A 6,000-nucleotide genomic window follows, 5' to 3' on the forward strand; every position below is an offset into this window, starting at 1 on the left:
ATCTTTCAATATTAACGTACTCTATTGTTGATATATTACATATAACGAGTCGAGTCATTTTAATTGAGAATAGATACCGTTTAGTTAATTATTAATAACCAGTTTTTCTAGTCAGGATTTTCAGGATACTTTTCCGTGTTCGTTGCCTAAGTTCATGCACATGCCCAAGTGTTATTTGCACGAGCGAAGGCAACGGGGCACGATGATTTAGTTTGTAACATTTATAATAATAATTTATCCGTGCGACTGACAATGCTAGTGTATCGTGCACGATGTACTGTCCACATATGTGTGTTTGTGGTTAGGATGTGGAAGTGCATCGTTTCAAAAGTTTATTACAATTCAGATACAGAATTTTTTGACATTAGATTCATACCAGTCACAATAATAATATTAAACTTATAGTTATTATTTACTTGGCAATTGTTCGTATTGCATACACGTCAATGATATTGTAAAATGCATAATGAATTAGCTTTTCAATCTTATATGATCATATATAGAGTATATTTTAATAAAGACTATATTAGATATATCAAAATGTTTTACATAAATAATAAAAGTACGCAATGGGCACTAGCTTTGTCAGTCCACTGCAAAAACTGGTACGTACACAATTAGAGTATGAATGAGGTTGTGTCCGGGTGTCGGAGGAACCCCGGGGAGTCCTCTCTAGTTTAGGTCGCGCCCGGACATTGAGAATGAGAACCGTGGAGTGCTTGTTTGAGAGACTGAGTTTTGTATTTTTTTAAATATAGGGTTAGGTAGGTAGGTAACTTATTCTCTGGTGTGTGTGTGCTTAATCTAAGTAGGTAGGGTCAGGGCAGGACTGTCCACATTAGTAATTCGGGTAGGCGCGTTTTCGCGTGGCAGTTCTGTTCCTGTAGTTACGATTTCGAGAGTAGAAATGTTGCTGATTCAAACGGTGCACTTGTGCTGTTTGTTTCGGCTTTATTTTCGACTCCTCGAATCGCGCGACTCTTAAAGTCGCTCTCTCGCGCTCGCGGTCGTGATCAGGTCCCTCTCGAAACGTTCGTCCCCCTCGAGATTCACCACGTATGCTCTTTCAACAATTCGTATATTGTTGGAAGACCTACGTATTGCACAAAATCTCGAGCCCTGTCTTAAGTAAGTTTCAGGCATCGGCAGGACCGCCGAAGAAAGAAAAGGCTCTCGATGAGCTGAAGAGGCCCTGACAAATTGTTTCAAGAGTGGGCTACAACAAATGGCTTTTCATCTTCATCCTCGGATGAGAATGGAAAGTCATTCCTCTTACTACTTTGTCACTTAACTCGTCTGTAGTTGTAGTTAGTTTATTTTTCTGGCTGGCTCACGTATGCATGTACCTGATGGTACATGATTGCACCATACATGCCAGCCATCCCTCCCCATAACTCGCGGTTATGATGTACATAGAGTTGCGAATATGCAATTACCGCGTTTGCTTGTAGAGTTGCGAATCACTGTTTTTCGCGTTTCCTTTTCAGGGTAGTGTTGCGCCTTGACACGATACGCGATTGGTTTTTTGCAAACTTAGGTACCGAATGTTTGCTTAAAAATAGCGTTGCGAATTATCGATAAACGCGATTGCTCGTAGGGTTGCGAAATACTATTTTTCGCGTTTGCTTTTCAGGGTAGTGTTGCGAACAATCACGATTCGCGTTGCTTTTTTACTCTTTTATATATATAATGGACATCAACCGCGTTTGCAATTTTCATACTATAAATTAGCGTTGCGATCTTGATCAATCGTGCGATTTTTTATTTAGCGTTGCGATATTTTCAATGCCCAAATTCTACCCCGATTGTAGTACTAGTAGTAGTTAGTTTATTTTGTGGCCAGTACATGTCTATGTACATGTACCAATAGCCCCTGATTAAAGTTAGAGTTGCGAATAATATACAATGTTCGCGTTTGCTCGTAGAGTTGCGAACAAATATTTATCGCGTTGATGTGTTAGTGTTGCGACTAAACACGATTCGCGATTGTTTTTGTGCAAACCTAGGAACCGGGCGTTTGCTTTAAAAATAGCGTTACGAATTTTTAGTAAACGCGATTGCGAATTAGAGTTGCGAATCACTATTTTTCGCGTTTGCTTTTCAGGGTAGTGTCGCGAATAATTACCAGTCGCGGTTGCTTTTATTCTTACAAGTCGCGTTTGGAATTTTTCTATTATAAATTAGCGTTGCGATTGTTGATTTATCGCGTTGTTGCCCCGTAGTGTTGCGATATTTATAAAACGTCTAACTTCATCCCCATATGTGCCACTCTATTGTAGTTTGAAGTAGCTTGATGTAGTTAGTTTATTTCGTGCATGTATGTTTGTAGCTACAACCGAAGACACCAGCACCTGATCCAGCGTTGTTGGGCTACGCGATTTGCATTAGCGTTGCGAAACATGAATATATTTCCACTAAAAATAGAGTTGCGAACATACAATAATCGCGTTTGCTCGTAGAGTTGCGAATTCCTATTTTTCGCGTTTCCTTTTCAGGGTAGCGTTGCGAATTCCATACGCGATTGCTTTTATCGTTATTTAAGAATAGCATTGCGAATTAACTGATCGGTTTGCTCTTAGCGTTGCGAATTACTATTTTTCGCGTTTACTTTTCAGGGTAGTGTTGCGAATAATCACCATTCGCGGTTGCTTTTACTGTTATAAATCGCGTTTGGAATTTTTCTATTATAAATTAGCGTTGCGATCTTTACTTGTCGCGTTTTTTATTAATTAGAGTTGCGATTCAATGCCCAAAACGCTGGCCACTGCACCAGGATCATCGAGAAGCAACCTGGGATTCTGCAAAGCCTCGAATGGCTCAACGTCATTATTAAAATTAGTGTTGCGCATGATTGAATATGGGTGCACGCGATTTAATTAATAAAGGAACCCTGTATGGCTCATTTTACGAATAACAAGCACCATTCGCGTATTGTTTTTTATTTTATAAATTAGCGTTGCGAAAGAATGGTCCACTCGCGGGTTGTTTGAATTTAAGACGAGTGGACGTTTATCTATATTTATATATTTGTCAAAAGAAATACTGCTTCAAAGTACCGTTGTAAACAGACCAATTGTTTTATTCTTTCTAACGTGTTAAAATCTGTAATTTATGTGAATGTAGTTTTATCACAGATTTGTGATGCATTTAAAAATGCTGTATTATGATTAATTTTATGATTCCAATATGTATATCTATATCACTAATTATTCATTATTAGAGTTGGTAATTTTTACGGGATATAATAACGTTTGCAAACCAATTGTTATTTATAAATAGTGAATTTTTTATAAATATTCTGTATTCTTTGCATAAATCAAAGTTTGTTCGCGATCATTGTTTTAATTGATGGAAAATAGAATGTTTGCATCAAAAGGATATGCAAATTGCAATTCGATATTTCATATTGAGAGTTAATTTCCGCGTAGAGTCGACATTTTCGTTCATTATTGCTTTTTCTGTATGAACTTAATTTAGTTTGCAATACAGTAAAATATAATTATTGCAATGTATACGTCTTGACAAATTTTTTATTTGATAAACGAAACGAAAAATAAAATTTACGATTATAAATGAATAAAATTTTCGATCTATTTCGTATTTATCTTAACACTGAGACGAATTTAATTTTTCATTCAATTTCACGTACTATTTACGTTTTTAAACTTTTTAATATCAATTTTTACTCGTGGAAGCTTTAGTTAAACTATTAATTTCATAATATCATTTTTACTACGATCGATTTTTCTGTGTTCATTAATACACTTTCATTTCAGCTATTAATCCTCTGAACAAGTTCTTGTTACAGAATATATAATCATCGAAGAATAGAATTGGAAATGGTACACGGATTTCATCTTGATCGTTCTTAGAGAAATATTTTATACGATTCTATTTATTGTCTGAGTTTATGTTTCAGGGGAACATCGTGGGATTAATCAAGACACCAAGAAGAAATATTTTTTCGTATTTATTTGTTTTATAGGAGTTATATATTTTATTGGATATGAGTTTTTGTTTCAGGAAAACATCGTGGGATTGTCGAAGACATCAAGCAGGAAATATCTCGTTATATCTTCGTTTTATATCGGTTATAATTTACTGTATATGAGTGTATGTTTTAGAAAAACATCGTGGGATTGATGAAGACACCAAGAAGAAAATATTTCCTCGTATTTCTTGCATACTTCAAATTGCGTTAGAATATAAGTAAAAATGTATATAGATTATAAGATAAAAAAGCGTTCTCCAGGGTTTGATTAAAAATACTAGTGAAACGTGTGCGTAAATTTAAATGCGAATAATTAATATTAAGGGACATATTGGTATTCTAATATGCAAGGTCCATAAGTGCAGTTGCACATTTCTGGTTGGATCTTCAGTATCTCATTAGGCACTGTCATAATAAAAGCATCCATTTCTGAAGGAACAATAATAAAGTACATATTGGTACTTTAATAATCAGGATTCGTACGTGCAGTTGCACATTCCAATTTTGTTTTTAAAAAACATGTGATTGGTTATTTCACATGTATCATTTTATTAGGTTTTTGATCTCTTCGTCAGAGTTCGTACGTGCGGTTGCACATTCCAATTTCGTTTCTAGAAAACATGTGTATCATCTCACATGTATTGACATTTCGTTAGGTTCTTCGTCTCTCGATTGGGCAGTTCTTTTAAGAACTCTCCTTTCGTAGTTCGTTTCTAACTTTTCGATAGTTTCTCCCTTCGATAGGTATTCGAATTCCTCGCCAAAGGAAGGGTGGTTGGGGCGAGGCTAGGGTGGGTCTCCATTCGCAGCAACCTCCTCGTGGTGAGACCCGGGTCATATTATTTACTATGTAATTAATATAATTATTAATTGCATAGTAAATAATATGAGCTAATGGCTGCGTTCTTCTTATAGTTTCACGTACTTTCTTTGCCCCGGTGTGCGGTCTGATAACATCGATTTCGAGTCGCAAATACGTTTTTGTAACAATTCTTAACAATGTGTGATATATGAATAATGAAAGGGCCCATCAGTATGCGTAAATAATAATTTTTCGTGAAATAATTTGTCCACCGGACGGATTGAGATGGCCGACACACGTTGCGCTCTCCCCACTCCTCGGTCACTACATTAAAAGCTCATGTGGAGACTTATATCTCATTCTCTCGGGGGACTCCAAGGGTGGCGGAACCCCTGGCTTGGTGGGTATCTCGGGATCATCCTAGACTGACCAGTGGCGACCAGGGAGACCACTACTGATCGATACTGACCACTACTGACCATTACTGACCAATGCTGACCAGTGGTGAGAATACGATGACCAATAGTATGTCCCGTGGGTCATTATTATTTACTATGTAATTAATTTTATCGCTTGTTACATTAATTACACAATAAATAATATAAGCTAATGGCTGCGATCTTCTTCTAATACGTTCTTCAGAAACTATTCCATTTGTCGTAACGATCGACAAAAATATTTTATTGCTAGCTTTTCCTAAAAAATTCAGATACAGTCGTTGAATAGAGATCGATTCAGGTTTGGATCACTTTCTAAGTAACTCTCGGCATACCTAGTTTTGTTTTTCACCGTGAACGGCGTTAAATTCTTATTCCATACTAAATCAATAACGTTGAAATGGCAAGGAAGTTTTCGTCTATTCTACAGTTCCCAGAGTCTTTGAAAAAAATGTCCCATCGAACCTAACCAGTCTGCCCTATGCTTCGTTTGCAAATTTATTTATATTAGTAATATTAATTCATGCATAGAAGTTTCTCGTAACTCCATCTCGAGCAAACTCCAATAATGTGTATTGATTTTTTTTTCTAATTTTCACAATATGTTACAATGTATACGATATAATGCATCGTAGATGTTGGAAAATACTGGGCTTATTTTTAACCGTAAATAACTAATATAACAGCGAATAAAAAATAAAATATATTCGTCTCGTAAAGGCAGGTTAGATTTTCACGACGCATGCGTCTGGTAGTTGTGCATTGTGCAT

The sequence above is a fragment of the Colletes gigas genome, unplaced genomic scaffold (assembly GCF_013123115.1).
Source record: "Colletes gigas isolate AHSC1104 unplaced genomic scaffold, ASM1312311v1 Colletes_gigas_Sc00005, whole genome shotgun sequence".
Classification (NCBI taxonomy): domain Eukaryota; kingdom Metazoa; phylum Arthropoda; class Insecta; order Hymenoptera; family Colletidae; genus Colletes; species Colletes gigas.